Below are 18,492 nucleotides of genomic sequence, written 5' to 3'. Positions count from 1 at the left end.
GATTTCTCCGCCCCCCCCCCCCCCCCCTCAACTCCCCCGATCTCTTTTTATGCTGACAGATCCGTTTCTCATGGTGTCTAGTGATGAATTTCGCATTACTTTGGGGTGTGCATAAGATTGTAACATGCTTTGCTAGAAAAAATCGACAGTCTTTACCGATTTTGGTGAACAGATAAACCAATGCAACATGGCGCCTCAGCTGGCTTCCCACGTGGCCTGGAGGCGGACCATACCGCCCCCTAACAGCTGAAAACACACCTCTGCTGAAATCACGCACGTGACACTGTTCAAGTTCAAACAAGGGTTTAGTATTAACGGAAAACGCCATCTTGGCGAAAATTACTGAGTTCTTAATGAAATGGTATAAGGACCATCAAAAATTTGAGAAAAAACCTCTTTACCTATGTATCATCACCATGCCTTTGGTATATCTCGTCTGCCCTAGCATACACAAAAATTAATAATAAAAATTGAGCACTCAGTAATAAATTCAATTTTTTATGTTATTTCTGATCTCAAAGTCTTCTTATGTTTTAATTACCCTGATTATCTTTTACTGATTATTAGAGAGTATGGCATCACATATCGATGTATTTCACTTCTTTCCATACGTATCCCAGGATGTATTTGCAGTTTTTTTTTGCACATATATTATATTCAAACGTCACAATATTATGGAAAGGAAAGCTGTTACTCACCATATTAGCAGAAATGCTGGGTCGCAGATATGCACAACAAAAAGTCTCTCATAATTAAAGCTTTCGGCCATTTAGGCTTTCGTCAACAATAGACGACAGACACATATACACACACACCCACGCAAACGCAACTCGTACACACGACTGCTTTAATTATGAGAGTCTTACATTCGATCCTTGATTTTCCATTGTTTGATATTCAAACGTGAGGAAGAGTTTATTACAAATTTGTCACAGTCGCAGTACATATATTTGGGCCAAAAATGTGTACTGCAGCTGTGACATATATGTGATAATTGATAAACTGTTCACGAAATAAAATGGTTGCTGTTCCTACATCAAAAAAGTGCTGAAATTGCATTAATATTCGAACTGTACATTACTGTTTGAGATAAGATATGCTCTCTCCAAACATGTAGAGTTTTATGAGTAAACGTACTGTGAAACTGCTCTCGTAATATGTTTTTTGAAGATGTCTCTGAAAGATGATCTAGAGCTAACATCAGATATAATTCTTAAAACAAACTTCCGTATTCTGAAAATATTGTTCCTGTACATTTTCCTCAAAAAGTGATCCAGTAAGTACTCAATGAATTAAAATACGAACAATAAATAACATTTTTCATCTGATTTGATCCGTTAGTAAAGGCTTGTGAAGGCAGTACTTGTGAAAACAATGGCTTTGTTTCTAAATAACTTTTTGCTACCAGTCACCATTTTCCTTTATTTATACTTTACATGACGCATTTTGGGAAATAATTCCCACTTTCAAGTGAATTTTTCTCTTGTGCTATTCCAGTTTTCCTTTGTGTTTTTGATGTGGGAGGTTCTGCACTGTTCCACTGAATTTACTACATTATATTAAAAAAGCGCAGGTGTTAACTGATTATCGAAATTGGCGAAATTTGGAAGAAATTGTACTTACAGTTTTCGCATGATCCATTTATGCAGAGTCTCACAAATGTTAAACATCACACAATTTTCCCTGCACAACGTACAGCGACTGATAACCTGGTAGTTTAGCTCCTTTAATCTCCAAACCAGCCTACTAATATACGTCACGAATAACAAACTTACATAAACAAGCAATTACAAACGTGTTTTGAGATGTAGTCAACAGCGATAATGTTACAGGTCTTCACATAGAGTATGAGATACCTTTGTACAGGAGATAGTTATCTTTACAATTTGTGTCATAATTTGCTTATATCTGTTTACAAAGGTGCTTATTTCTATATGTTGCTGTTTTGATACAATCGAAGCATCTGAAGAAATTCACTGATTCACTTTCAAGTTTTTCGTTCAATACTTTACCTTCATTTTCCTTTTATGTGAATACATGTCCAGTTCTTCTAACAGATCAATTTTATGTCCTTTGTTTCGTCAATGAAGTACTTTGTCATTTTGCTCTACTCTTCTGTATGTGGTGTATTGTCTATGTGTGTGGTTATTGTTGATGTTGTGTGTCTCGTGTGTGTACGCTTTACAGTGCTCTGTATTCCTGGTGGTTTAATCTCGGCCTATTTGCCCTAGGTAGAACATGGAGCGTTTCTGGCATGTTACTCTGTATATCCCAGAGTCTGAATAAGAGAGATGATTACATTTTATGTTATCTATTAGTTTTTGTTGTAGAAATATTGCCAGTGCATGACTTTAATGGCAACATTTATAAGCAGCCAGATGGCCTAGCAATGAGGTCATGTATATCTGGTACCACAGCTTTTATATACATAAATCTCTTGGAACAAAAATTATTTAACAGCTAAGAACCCTGCCTACAGAAAATTGAATTTAATAGGATATATGTAAATGATACATTACTCTCTGTGAAAGGTGATGCCAAAGACTTAACAGACATTCTAAATGTGTATACAGGAAAATTACATTTACTGTAGAATGTGAACAAAGCAAAAGCATTGATTACCTGGACCTAAATATTACCAGACACAACAATGCATGCATATTCAAAATTTATAGGGAAAAATACATTGACTAAAACTACAAGTCCAACCTCATGTCACCCAAAACATCCACAATCATGCAGCATAGAGGTCAAAGCTACTTAGGAGTACTAAAGTATCTTTCACATAAGAAAATGCGCATCAGGATATAAACACACTGAAACAGATTGCATTTACCAATGATTATACTTCTTCCATAGCTGACTCAGTCCTAAATAAAGAAAGACCCAGGCCCAAAACCACACGGCAGAAGAGAAATACAAAAATCAATGTACGAGGGCTACTCAGAAAGTAGGGAACGTTTTGGCATTAAAAAAAAAACTAAGTACAAGAAATACATTTTATTATATACATCTGAAAGAGCGATTGACATACTACTTTTCCATATAGTCACCAAACACATTGAGGCACATATCATAGCGGTGTACAAGCTCTGCAAGACCTTCGTCGTAAAATTCTGCCGCCTGAGACTTCAGCTAGTGCGTCACAATCACCTGGAGTTCCGTGTCGTCATCAAAGCGCAGCGTTGCAAGCCAGTTCTTCATCTTGGAAAACAATTGGAAGTCGCTTGGTGCAAGATCGGGGCTGTAGGACGGATGAGGGAAAATTTCCCATTTGAATGAATTAAGGAGTTTTTTAGTGCGGTTTGCAGTGTGAGATCGGGCATTGTCGTGGAAAAACAAAATTTTGGACAATAGCTTTCCTCGGTGTTTGTTTTGAGCTGCTCTTCTAAGGCTGTGCAAAGTTGGACAGTACAGGGCAGAATTTATGGTTGCTCCACGTTCGAGAAAATCAATAAGAAGCACACCTTGCCTATCCGAAAACACTGTCGCCATCAGCTTCCTTGCTGACGAGATTTGCAAACATTTTCTTGGTTTTTGGGGTGGCTTTGTGTGCCCCCACTCCATGGACTGTAATTTTGTCTCGCAATTGACGTGTTTCACCCAAGACTCACCTCCAGTTACGATTCGATCCAGTAATGAATCACCATGTTTGTGGTAGGCCTCCAGAAGTGTCAACGTCGTTCCTATTCGCTGTTCTTTATGGTGCTCTGTAAGCATTTTAGGCACCCATCGTGCACAAAATTTGTGGTAGTCTAGCTTTTGACTGACAATTTCAAACAACAAAGACCGTGAAACTTGTGGAAGAGAAATCGAAAGCTCCGTTATTGTGAAGAGACGGTTTTCACGAATCATTTCATCAACTTTAGTGACAAGATCGTCAGTCACAATGCTCAGGTGTTCACTCTTCTCTTCATCATGGACGTTGGTTCGGCGATTTTTAAACCGAATGCACCATTTTCTGCGGAACATTCACTCTTTACGTTGTTTCCGTACATTTCGCACAGTTTACAATAAATTTCTATGGGCTTTAGGTTTTTTACCAACAAAAACCGCATCACAGACCGCACCTCACAACCGGCGTGATTTTCGATTGCAGCGCACATTTCAAATTCGAATATCGAATAAACCAGATGCGCAGAGACGTTTCCGCTGTCACGGATGGGTGCCATCTGAGCTGCCGAGCACGCACTTCCAAAATATACGCGATCGACGCGCGCCTAGCGGCGTCAGACAGAAATATTCCCTACTTTCTGAATAGCCCTCGTCCCAGATGATGGCAGACCGCAACAGATTCAAAAATCACAAAGGATCTGATTTAATTGTATAAGAGGAACCATGACCCTGTGGGACGAAAATGGTTGCTCGTTATCCTAGCTCATGTACAGCCTTCTGTCATGAAATATTTACGCAACGCTCCTGCATCTGGTCACCTGGGATTCGCGAAAACTCGAGACACCATCAGTCACTGGTCAAGCCTATATAATACCATTATATAGGCTAGGAGCGATATTCTACGACATTAGCCTCATGTCTGCTATCCCTTTTTTCCACAATGATCATGCACTCTTCGAGTCTCCCATAGCTTTAGGCAGTCATCGTTATCCATGACGGCTCAACTGGTAGCCTTCACTCACAGAGATTTGTTTGTCTGGGATGGCTCAAACACAAGGAACCTTTCACAGATGCGCAAAATTGGATCCTGTTCACATGCAGGCGTCAGAAGCGTCATGGAGTGTAGTTACCCCTATCATTCTGACACAACTCAGGAACGACAGAGTGCTTCGTTGTTTTGCTGAAGATACAGGTAATTTGTGCAAACAATCGGACATAGTTTTTCTGTGCCGGGTGGTGGCAACTGTGTGTACCGCAAATCCACTCACACCGACTTGTACCTGCAGGACAGCAGTTGCCACCACCCGGCACAGAAAAATTGTGCACTCAGAACACTGGTTCAAGGGGCACGAACTCTGTCAGATCCGGATAATTTGGCGATGGAGATAGAAGATCCACAATCCGTGTTCTACAAAAGTGGGTACTCTTCTCGAGACCTTCAAAAGGCGCTGCGCCCTGTTTCCCCACGACAGGTTCCTCAAGAGATACAAGAAGAAACGCAAAAGGTTGACCATTCCCATATGTTGGGCCGCTATCTGCCTAAATCAGCAGAATTCTCCACAAACAGAACGCTAGAAACGTGTTCCATCCACCTACCAAGATTAAAGCACTGGCAGGGACTGTGGAGGATGACCTGCGCCTACAGAAACCGGGCGTTTATCACGTACCAAGTCAATGTGGGAGGGCATACATCGGACAGACGACCAGGACCGCTGACATCAGGTGCAAAGAGCACCAAAGGCACACAAGACTAAGACAGGCCACCAAGTCAGCGATTGCCGAGCATTGTTTAGAACTCATTCTATGAAGTATAATGATGCCAAGACTTTAACACAAACATCGAGATACTGGGACAGCGACATCAAATAATCTATTGAGATTTAGGTTGTGGAGATTCTCATTAACCGGGACACCGGTTTCCAGCGGAGCTCGGCTTGGAACCCAGCACTCGATCTGCTCAAGATGCAACGTAGGCAACATTGAGACTCCGAGGGACACAAGTATAAAGATGGAATTACAGGTAACAGCCCAGTACATGTAACAGAGGACGTACTTGAAATGGCACCTCAGACAACAGACACGGTATCTGAGGATGCACTTCCGAGTCTCGAGCAACAATTTGAGCCCAATCGTCCAGAAAATAACACTGCAGCCGCTTCTGGGGGGGAAAGAACTCCGGACGGAACGCCTAACAAGACACAGCACGGTAACAGAAGGTCCTAACTCACGGAAGGAATCAAATGACGGTAATCGGAAGATAAAACTTCTAGCACAGCTTGGACGCCATTTACAACTTAATTCAGCTATACTGACAACGGATAATAACCACGAAGTACGCGCACAGCAGTCGGAACCGCCGTGACTAGAAGAAAAAGCTACAGCCGTTGCTATTGGTCGGCGCACACCATGGACAAAGCGCCAGACGCGGGGCGGACCGCAGAGGGAACGCCTAGCACAACGTAGACATGAATACCGGACTCGTTCCACACTGGAATCAGTATCAGACAGCACCTGAAGAAGACTGCGTATCACGCAGTTGAAATATCGTGCAGGAAAGACGCGAATAACCGGCAGAAACCCGATTAACCAAGATGATCACACAGACAGTTTGCAGGAGCCTTCCCCTGTTGAAAATGGCACCATGACACTGATACTGATGGCTGACCATACCATAACACGAGGAATAACACTGTTGTACCTCGCCTAAATATTGATGGAGTGGGACCCCTTGCCGAGTCTCCGCCATACTTGCGGATGGTAGTTATCTGAGGTGAGACAAAACCGTGATTCATCGCTGAAAACAAACCAACGGCATTCATCAGCAGTCCATGCTTCCAGGCATCACTACAAACGCAGCTGTTTGAGCTGTGGTGTTAATGGCAGCCCACGTGTGCGGCAGTAACTCTCTAGTCTGGCTGCTAGTGTCCAGCCACTTGTGGAGTATGATACAGATTGTTGCAAACAGCCCATTACGTGTTCCTGGATGGCAGACGCAAATGTGTCAGGTTACGATTGCATGGTGCACAACACAGCGATTTTCCTTTGTGGTGGTCAGATGTGGTCGACAGGAACCTACATTACGATTATGTCTGTCGCGACCTTCCCATGCAGTCCCAAACAAGGTCATTGCCGCAAATAAACGCTCCACTTTATACGAGTTGATCAGTTGGCCAAAGGCAGACCCATGTTTAGACAAATTTCAAAGTCTGTCAGTTGCTGATAATTCTGCGTCACTCAAGTATGTGGCATCTCTGGGTCCTACACAGTGATCATCCAACATATGATATTGTTAACGTCATTTATACAGGATGTCCCAGGCGGAAAGGTCAATATTCAGGGATATGACAGGAAAGATCATTCGAAGCAGTAAATCAAGTAAATTTCCTTCAATTTACGTCTATGGTCACAAACAATGACGTAAATTAAAGGAAACTTATTGTATACACGGGTCACTGATTTATTCGCGACAATGTAGCAGCTTGTGAAGTCTAGTAAACATGGACTCTACAACGTTGTGCCGATTTTCGGCACGATTGTGTTCCGGCCGCGAGTGTTAAGGTCGATATTGGCCTCGCCAGAGATACTGGGGCGCCGAGTTGGCGGCGAGTGGCCTCTGGCGACGAGGACAGGAGGGTGGAGAGTACCAAACGAGAAGGACAGAACGGCGGAGTGTTGGGGTCCGGTTGATCCGAATTTTGCATTATAATTTTGGCATTTTATGGTAATGAACTGTGTTTGGGCCGCCACAGTATTTGATTAGCGACAGTGATTCATGTTTTACTTCAGAAGGGTTTAAGAACTTTTGCATGGGAATGGGCGTTACCCATGGGACCACGACTCCCTATTACCCGAACCCACCGTATGCTGAAAGGGTAAATCGCAATCTCAGGGTGGCATTAATTGCCTGTCACAGTAAAGACCAGGCGAACTGCGATCTCACACTCCCATGGCTTATAATGGTGTTTAACACGGCCAATCATGAAACGCATTTGTCGATTACTGTGGAGGCCGACTGCGGTGACCGAGCGGTTCTAGACGCTTCAGTCCGGAACCGCGCGACTGCTACGGTCCCAAGTTCGAATCCTGCCTCGGGTGTGGATGTGTATGATGTCCTTAGGTTACTTAGGTTTAAGTAATTCTAAGTTCTAGAACCCCTTCCCCCCCCCTCCCCCCATGAACCATGGACCTTGCCGTTGGTGGGGAGGCTTGCGTGTCTCAGCGATACAGATAGCCTTACCGTAGGTGCAACCACAACGGAGGGGTATCTGTTGAGAGGCCAGACAAACGTGTGGTTCCTGAAGAGTGGCAGCAGCCTTTTCAGTAGTTGCAGGGGCAACAGTCTGGATGATTGACTAATCTGGCCTTGTTAACCAAAACGGACTTGCCGTGATGGTGTTGCGAACGGCTGAAAGCAAGGGGAAACTAAAGCCGTAATTTTTCCCGAGGGCATGCAGCTTTACTGTATGGTTAAATCATGATGGCGTCCTCTTGGGTAAAATATTCCGGAGGTAAAATAGTCCCCCATTCGGATCGCCGGGCGGGGACTACTCAACAGGACGTCGTTATCAGGAGAAAGAAAACTGGCGTTCTACGGATCGGAGGGTGGAATGTCAGATCCTTTAATCGGGCACGTCGGTTAGAAAATTTGAAAGGGAAATGGATAGGTTAAAGTTAGATATAGTGGGAATTAGTGAAGTTCGGTGGCAGGAGGAACAAAACTTTTGGTCAGGTGAATACAGGGTTATAAATACAAAATCAAATAGGGGTAATGCAGGAGTAGGTTTAATAACGAATAAAAAAATAGGAGTGCGGGTAAGCTACTACAAACAGCATAGGGAATGCATTATTGTGGCCAAGATAGACACGAAGCCCACGCCTACTACAGTAGTACAAGTTTATATCCCAACTAGCTTTTCAGATGATGAAGAAATTGATGAAATGTATGACGAAAATTTAATAGTCATGGGTGACTGGAATTCGAGAGTAGGGAAAGGGAGAGAAGGAAAAATAGTAGGTGAATATGGATTGGGGCTAAGAAATGAAAGAGGAAGTCGTCTGGTAGAGTTTTGCACAGAGCATAACTTAATCGTAGCTAACACTTGGTACAAGAATCATGAAAGAAGGTTGTATACATGGAAGAATCCTGGAGATACTAGAAGGCATCAGATAGATTATATAATTGTAAGACAGAGATTTAGGAACCAGGTTTTAAATTGTAAGACATTTCCAGGGGCAGATGTGGACTCTGACCACAATCTGTTGGTTATGAACTGTAGATTAAAACTGAATAAACTACAAAAAGGTGGTAATTTAAGGAGATGGGACCTGGATAAACTGAAAGAACCAGACGTTGTACAGAGTTTCAGGGAGAGCATAAGGGAACAATTGACAAGATTGGGGGAAAGAAATACGATAGAAGACGAATGGGTAGCTCTGAGGGATGAAGTAGTGAAGGCAGCAGGGGATCAAGTAGGTAAAAAGACGAGGGCTAGTAGAAATCCTTGGGCAACAGAAGAAATATTGAATTTAATTGATGAAAGGAGAAAATATAAAAATGCAGTAAATGAAGCAGACAAAAAGGAATACAAACGTCTCAAAAATAAGATCGACAGAAAGTGCAAAAGGGCTAGAGGAGAGATGTAAGGGTGTTGAGGCTTATCTCACTAGGGGTAAGATAGATACTGCCTCCAGGAAAATTAAAGAGACCTTTGGAGAAAAGAGAACCACTTGTCAGAATATCAAGAGCTCAGATGGAAACCCAGTTCTAAGCAAAGAAGGGAAAGCAGAAAGGTGGAAGGAGTATATAGAGGGTCTATACAAGGGCGATGTACTTGAGGACAATATTATGGAAATGGAAGAGGATGTAGATGTAGATGAAATGGGAGATATGATACTGCGTGAAGAGTTTGACAGAGCACTGAAAGAAACAAGGCCGACGGAGTAGACAACATTCCATTAGAACTACTGACAGCCTTGGAGAGCCAGTCCTGACAAAACTCTACCATCTGGTGAGCAAGATGTATGAGACAGGCGAAATACCTTCAGACTTCAAGAAGAATATAATAATTCCAATCCCAAAGAAAGCAAGTGTTGACAGATGTGAAAACTACCGAACTATCAGTTTAATAAGTCACCGCTGCAAAATACTAACGCGAATTCTTGACAGACGATTGGAAAAACTAGTAGAAGCCGACCTCGGGGAAGATCAGTTTGGATTCCGTAGAAATATCGGAACACATGAGGCAATACTGACCCTACGACTTATCTTAGAAGCTAGATTTAGGAAAGGCAAACTACGTTTCTAGCATTTGTAGACTAACAGAAAGCTTATTACAATGTTGACTGGAATACTCTCTTTCAAATTGTGAAGGTGGCAGGGGTAAAATATACGGAGCGAAAAGCTATTTACAATTTGTACAGAAACCAGATGGCAGTTATAAGAGAACGAGGGACATCAAAGGGAAGCAGTGGTTGGGAAGGGAGTGATACAGGGTTCTAGCCTCTCCCCGATGCTATTAAATGTATATATTGAGCAAGCAGTAAAGAAATCAAAAGAAAAATTCGGAGTAGGTATTAAAATCCATGGAGAAGAAATTAAAACTTTGAGGTTCGCCGATGACATTGTAATTCTGTCAGAGACAGCAAAGGACTTGGAAGAGCAGTTGAACGGAATGGACAGTGTCTTGAAAGGAGGGTATAAGATGAACATCAACAAAAGCGAAACGAGGATAATGGAATGTAGTCGAATTAAGTCGGGTGATGCTGAGGGAATTAGATTAGGAAATGAGTCACTTAAAGTAGTAAAGGAGTTTTGCTATTTAGGGAGCAAAATAACTGGTGATGGTCGAAGTAGAGAGGATATAAAATGTACACTGGCAATGGCAAAGAAAGCATTTCTGAAGAAGAGAAATTTGTTAAGATTGAGTATAGATTTAAGTGTCAGGATCAAAAATGGTTCAAATGGCTCTGAGCACTATGGGACTTAACTTCTGAGGTCATCAGTCCCCTAGAACTTAGAACTACTTAAACCTAACTAACCTAGGGACTTCACACACATCCATGCCCGAGGCAGGATTCGAACCTGCGACCGTAGCGGTTGCGCGGTTCCAGACTGAAGCGCCTAGAACCGCTCGGCCATTCCGGCCGGCTAAGTGTCAGGAAGTCGTTTCTGAAAGTAGTTGTATGGAGTGTAGCCATGTATGGAAGTGAAACATGGACGATAAATAGTTTGGACAAGAAGAGAATAGAAGCTTTCGAAATGTGGTGCTACAGAAGAATGCTGAAGATTAGATGGGTAGATCACATAACTAATGATGAAGTATTGAATAGAATTGGGGAGGAGTATATGGCACAACTTGACAAAAAGAAGGGACCGGTAGTAGGACATGTTCTGAGGCATCAAGGGATCACGAATTTAGTATTGGAGGGCAGCGTGGAGGGCAAAAATCGTAGAGGGAGACCAAGAGATGAATACACCAAACAGATACGGAAGGATGTGGCAGTAGGTATTGCGAGATGAAGAAACTTGCACAGGACAGAGTAGCGTGGAGAGCTGCATCAAACCAGTCTCAGGACTGAAGACCACAACAACAAACAACAAGTTCTAGGGGACTGATGACCTCAGATGTTAAGTCCCATAGCGCTCAGAGCCATTTGACTCCTGCGGGGAACATTTTCAACTTTAAGATTTCCACTCCTCTGAGTAACCTATGGTTCATTAGGGATCTGCTACCTGAGCACATTGAGCCTCAGCAGCTGGTGAATCAGTGGGAAAGGGCGAAGCGCAATATTCTAAATGCTCATCAGATTCGCGCAAAGCGTTACAACGAGGGGCGGCGGCCAAACTCGTGTAAGTTGGGAGATTCGGTGTATGTAAGAAATTTCCAGGCCGTGAGCAGCACGGTGGATAAGGTTACTAAAAAACGCCTCCCGCGTTTCATCGGGCCGTACGTTATTACATGTTTCGTAACACCGGTCACCGTTATGCTGATGAACCTCCAGCAACGAAAGACAATAACAGCTCATCTCTCTCAGATAAAGCCAGGTCCATCACTTATTCATAGTTCAATGTGGAACCTATAAATTATAGTATTTTTCCCGACATGTGAGTAGGTTGTGTGAAACAGGCTGTTCTGTGATGGCCAAATTTCTTACAAAACTACGACACAAGAATCTGCTGCTATTGCAAACCGTAGTCTGTTGTGTGTCAGAAACTTTACATACAGGTAGCTACAGGCGCGTTATGGAGCAGAATATGTAACATGTCAAATGGCTCTGAGCGCTATGGGACTTAACATCTTAGGTCATCAGTCCCCTAGAACTTAGAACTACTTAAACCTAACTAACCTAAAGACATCACACACGTCCATGCCCGAGGCAGGATTTGAACCTGCGACCGTAGCGGTCGCGCGGTTCCAGACTGAAGCGCCTAGAACCGCTCGGGCACCAGCGGCCGGCATGTAAGATGTCAGCATGCATATGGTATTTGTTTTCAATGCCCTCATATTTGCAGACTGTGATTTGAACACACGCTCTCTAACAATGTAATTTTCTCTATCAAACTGAAAGAAATCAATTAACACAGATCTTTGCTTTTTCTTTGGAGTTTAAATTCTCACGTTTTCTGTATTCAAATGAACGTTTCAAAATAACAAGGATATTCTACAGTGGTTGGTAATTTTTGCAGAAAATAATGGAAGGCTTTTTTCGATTTTAGGCAGGGTTGGCTTGTATAGGAGATGTGAGATAAACTAATATATCCTCTGCAGTTTGGTCACCTGTAATCGGCAGCAGTGCTGTAGCTCTTTTTTCACTTCTTTGGATGTAGCAAAATAACGGAAGGCAGGAGGGAGAAAGAGAGATGTGAATTGTATCCTACAGTCGAATGTAAAAGAATGGCTGCATAAATTCTGTTCGATATTGATAATTCTGCAGTCTGAAAAGAATGTAATGCCCTTGTGTGTGTCAATTTATAATTTGAACGTGATCAATGCTCCCAAACTATTCCGATTTTCCTCATAAAACTAAAAGGAAGTGGACTTCGTCTATTTTCGTGGAAACAGAACATTTATTATCGGCGCGATTGTGTTTTCTTTCTATAATAGGTATTCGCTTATAAGAGGTGTTTTGAGGTTCCATACAATTGTTAGAGCGAAGTGTTTTCCTCACAGAACAGCGAGTGCTTATGGGGCGGTATACTGGTTTCGTGGGGGGCGTTCAGCTGCAGTTTTGACAAACAAGTCGCAGTTAGGGTATCCATTATTTATCTCACTTTCTTCTGTAGCCCAACAACATCACGGCCTATTGTGTATGTCAGTATATTTAGTGCTCACTGACCACCTAGACCTCTGGCAGGTTGCAAGACACATCCATCTGTGACTGAGTTCTGCACCACCAGAGACAGTATATCACTGCCACCAGATGGGTCTTATTAAGCACCACCAGCGACAAGATAGAACAAGCTCTCTATAATCTGTTATCCACTGTCCTATGGTTTTAATGTTTAACATTTTACCGTCATGACTTTTAGTTTTTAAAAGTAACAAATACACTGTCACAATGAAGTGGATTTGGTTGATGTTAAAGAACGGTGTTAAAATGGGAACTGTAATAAAATCATGCAGATGATACATATATTATCCATAAGCGCCATATTATCATTTAAAAAGGGCTTAACGTAACACAACAAAAATAAGATTTACACAACAAAAGCACATATTAGATTTCATCTACAACCCACACCACATTCATAAAGTAATTACTGTATATGCATAATCTGTGTTTGAGAGGTGGGAATCAGATGCAAAGTATTATCTGTATGAAGTTTTAATTATTTAGCATTTAAATTGATTACACAAACTCAAATTGTTGGTGTACTGATATAAAATAATGTATTCTGAGCTGCTTACTACTACAGAAGATGTATACATTAAGATTAGGAAAGGCATCTCAAATTTTATAGACATCTGGCTGATACTTTAAAAATATGTGCTTCTAAATTTCCTCCCTTATTATGCATTTAGGTGTGCAGAGTAACACTCTGCATATAAACACACGTACTCATTGCTTGTCGTTGCTAGATCCACTCTTGCAGCCTACCTCTGTACCTGGGATATCCACATTATAGGACAAACGAAACAGTGTAACTGAACCGCAAACACAATCAAATTTAGATGCACTGAAATATCAGATGGGTTGTCATCAGGGTCTTTATTCGAAGGTTTTGGCTACTGGTATGAATAATCATAATCTGCAAAAAACAATTGTTGTTGGTAGACATTCTGTTCATATTGCTATGCTAAAACATATTCCAGTGTTTGTCCTACACATATATGAATACTAAGACTGACTGATAAAGGATCTACACCACCACCTTCTGGAGAATCAAAGTAAATATGATTGACTTACGTATAACTACACATACTGCAGGCAACCATGAATGATAATGAGTTATAGTACAATGCTCTTTATGCCTGTACTTTTAGATATTTAAGGTGGAAATGCAAATTCTCGTGGTTGCCCTACACATACAAAGAAGAAGCCGTTACTAGATGTGTCAAAGATGATAGGTACAAAAATTCGAAGACAGATTGATGTCGCATCAGACCTAAGTCTTCTGGGGAATTAAGGCAGTTATGAGTGACTTTTGTAGAAGTATACACAAACCGATTAATCGTAACCAATAATATGTTACACGAACTATCAAACTCAGATACTGACAGTAGTATCATGGAATATAAACCTTCGTGAAATTCTATGTTGTTCTGCATGTTGATCGTCTATTCGTCATAAGGAAATTACAGTTATAAATCTGTTGGGGATGTATAAGCATTACAAGAATGCAGATTTAACACTACATTTCCTTGTGACAGAACGAAATGGATGACTGCTTATTCGTTTAATCAGTTTGCCAGCCACTTTACTGGGGTTGGCTACTTTCTATAGAACCAAGACTGAGAAACATCTTTTATTATTTACTGTTTCAATGTCATGCAAGAGCGCCACCAATCCAGAGTTTTTTTTTCTGATTTGCTGCTGTTTATTGAGGCTGTGTCCAGGTTCCCTGGCACTTACTTCCCACTGACCACTTGCGGCGGCGCGGTTCATTTCTGGGATTAAACCAGCACCTACCTGTGAACTTGTTGCAGCAGATCGCAGGTAGGAAAGCCGAGTAGAAACCTACCGTACTGCTACTCGCACCAGGCTGCACACAACGTCACTGTTCTGAGAATCAGGAAAAGGTCTTAATTTTGAATGAAAGATGAAAATATTGACAAACCTTTGCTATATTTTGAAGTTGTGGATGACAAGTTCACTGCCAAGCCCATGCTACAGCCATGCACCAACCCTTTCATTCACGTTAGCAAGTTTATGGTAACGTATTTCCCGAAATCTGGACAGCTACTAAACATGGATTGTTCTAGAATGAAAATTATCACCACACTATTAAGTTTATCGGTGTCTAATGCACTCAAGTTTTTGTTCATCGACCTGCTCAGTACGACACGCGGAATTACTGTCTTTTCTCATACACCAAATTACTTACAAAATCCGCACTTTCTAGAAAAACACACCACAATGAATATGCCTTCACTTTAAATCACTTTTGAGGCATGTAGCACAACTAAAATCGGCGAACTACCACTTCCTTCGGAGGTCATACTACAAACGAGCGTATCATTGAATGGTTGGACTCCGACTCTTAGACTGCTGTAAGCATTCTCTGTCTCCAAGGGAAAAGATGCATGAAGAATATTTTGTTCTGATTGGTCACTTTTCTTTAAGACCAATAGAAAAATATCATTCTCCCACGTTAGTCTGCAGTTTTCAAGACTAACCAATCGACAAATAACACACTTTCCAATCGTACTTTTTCCCAAAATAAATATTTAACATTCTGATATTTTATTTATACTTTACGTTATTAACCATTTTCAACTGCACTCAAATTAGCTTTCCTTTTACCGTTAACTTGTTACATGCATTATGATACAAAATTCCCCATTGTCTGCGTTCACACTGTCTTAAAAATTTCTCACACTGGTTCGTACAGCGTTTGTCAGTGTAACAATATTCTACATATTTACTTTAGACCATATTCACGCATCATTCAAAATACTAAAAACATACACAAAACTGTAGAAACATAAATAAACATAATATCCATCAAGAAATAAACAGAACAATTCACAAAATCATTCTCTTGACCTTTTCCTTGAATGTCTGTGACCGCTATTGTGCTTTGGTGGATGAAAATTGGAATTTCGTATTCAACTGAACCCACTTCAGACCGTCTGTCACTAGGCATGCATGAGTCATTCTCTCAATACACTGGTTCCAGAGAGGAGTAATATAAAGGCGCCATGCCTCACATCACCTACGATTATAATTTTTTTCCAAAAATTTTAGAATTATACAAAATTATCGATCCTGGCTTCAACTTTACATCTTTCAACAAATTCTCATTCTTATAAACTACAATTACAAATATCTTACTCCAGCCTTGGCAGTCTACAATTAATCTAGTCTAATATTTTAATTTCTTTATGAAAAATCATTTCTTACTAGCCAAAACTGATACAAATTTTCAAAACAAATTTTCAACACTAATAACTTTATCATAAAAGTCTTTTGAAGTTACCTTTTCTTCGCTTTTTTATTTAAAGGCACTGCGATTTGTGTTCTTCCATTTAATAATGGTATTTTATCCTGCCTTGCCACAAACACATCACTATAGTCATCACATAAATTTCACTGGTATTTGATTATGGTACCTTTGCATTGCAGTGTCAATAACATTCCTCCATTCTCCACATATCAGTCCTTCCAGGATTTACATGCAATGTTGTTCCTGAAACATAGTTTCGTCTAAGACTTCTTTCTTTACTTAGATCCTAATACACAATCACTTATTATTACAAGAAGTTATTTACAAATTTTATATTTCGCTTTACTTGATTTCAAATGAAAGTAAATTGAGAGAGTATTATTTTTTTCAGCATGTTTAAATATACTAAAATATTTTTTCAAGAATGTATTTGCTTTAGACGACTTCATGAGTTTAAAAAAAAACTAGGTGCTATTTAATGCAGAACTTAAACTTTTCTTTATTTTAACTCAACTGGAGAAAAGTTAATTGTGAAGAACACATTTCATATGAAGAAATTATTTACAAACATTTTATAATACATAGTTACCTCTTTTATGCATTGTCTGTTTGGAGCACTTCTTCTCCATATTTCTTACCACTATTGAACACAAATAAAAAATTTTCTGTTTACAATATATTCATAATCTCCACATTCATTCATGTTCCTTTCATAGTAAAAGTTCTTCAGCTTTATCCAGGTATACATTTTCATATTTGTTAAAATTCCATTACCTATATCCCCACTGTATATGCCTTTTCACCATTACAACATACCTTTTCCTGACCACTACACTTTAGTTTTCATCATCAAAATTTCCTTTATTAACTGTACTTATCACATCCAGTTAATTTCATTTCCCTACATTAACCTACTTATGTCATCACTTCACTCCATTACAATTTGACCCCCATTTCTCTGACCATCAAACTTATTTCGTCATAAGACACCATAACACCCTCTGAGGCCCTCAAACACTTTACCTTCACTGATAGATAGATTCAGCTCAGAATGACAGAAGAGGAAGATTGACTATACGAAAAGAAACTGAAATAGCATTGTCAATAACTCGAGCACCTGGTGTTCATCAAACACCTAGCATTGCATAGGTTGCAATGCTTTTGAGGCCTCCCATTTTTTTCTTGTACCACCTTCACTTCCTCAGGGTCCACACCCACATCATCCCCATACTCATTGTAGCCCTCTAAATCTGCCATCGTTAATACAATACCTAATTGGTACACTGGCTACTTCTTCTTTTGTCAATTTTGTTTCAAAAAACTGGTACAACCACGTCTTTCCCAATTATTTAAAAAAAAATACTACATTCTCATTAAAATTTGATCTCCCTTCGTACTGGTTAAAGAAATCTACTCCAGTTAGCATTTTTATACATAGATCAGGAATTATAAGGAACTTATTGTGTACTTGCACACCATTTATTTTCATTGGTAACATAACTTCTTGTTTAACAGGTTTTTAACTTTTCCTGTATCTACAGTTATCTGCGCCCCTATTACTGGCATTAATACAAGTTGATTTCCATTTGGCAACGATTCTAACCAACTTTTACTCACAGCACATAAATCACTGCCACTATCTGCTAAACACTGTACTTCTTCGTTACACACTTGCAGACTAATTACTGGCAGACTTAACACCTTCCTTTCATTGCTAGTGTCAGAACCCTCTTCCAACAAATCGTTCGCAACCTCTCTTCTATCAGAACCTTCCCTGTTTCCAGAAATGACACAGATTTTTGAAGGATTACCCACATCACTTTTCATCCCCATACTAACTATTCCGTCCACTAATGACAGCTGCAATACAGTGCTTATTTTGTTTATGTCTGCCCAAAAACGCCCCTAAACCTCTGTTAAATGTACAGATTTTTATCTAGTTCCTTTCATCTGTTGTTACTACCTTCTTCTGCTCCTCACTTATAATCGCAGTCTGTTCAGTTCTACACTTTTGCTAGCGGTTCAAATTACTACTTTCCATCTTCTAAAGGCTAACCCTCTCATAGATGGCATTTAGTTTAACTGATCTGGGATTCTGTACCATTTCTTACGTTTACCCCCACTTGCTATCGCCTTGGTGCAACGTCACCCTCTCGCACCGGAGAATACGATCGATAATTTGTACATGCTCCCAATTATCTCGCCTATCATTTGTTGGATAGCTCCACCTCCCTGCACCTCTGCTCCTGCTGTTTCCACAGGACACGCAA

This window comes from Schistocerca piceifrons, chromosome 7 (genome assembly GCF_021461385.2).
Source record: "Schistocerca piceifrons isolate TAMUIC-IGC-003096 chromosome 7, iqSchPice1.1, whole genome shotgun sequence".
In the NCBI taxonomy this organism is placed as follows: Eukaryota; Metazoa; Arthropoda; class Insecta; order Orthoptera; family Acrididae; genus Schistocerca; species Schistocerca piceifrons.
Note: the sequence above shows the minus strand (reverse complement) of the source record.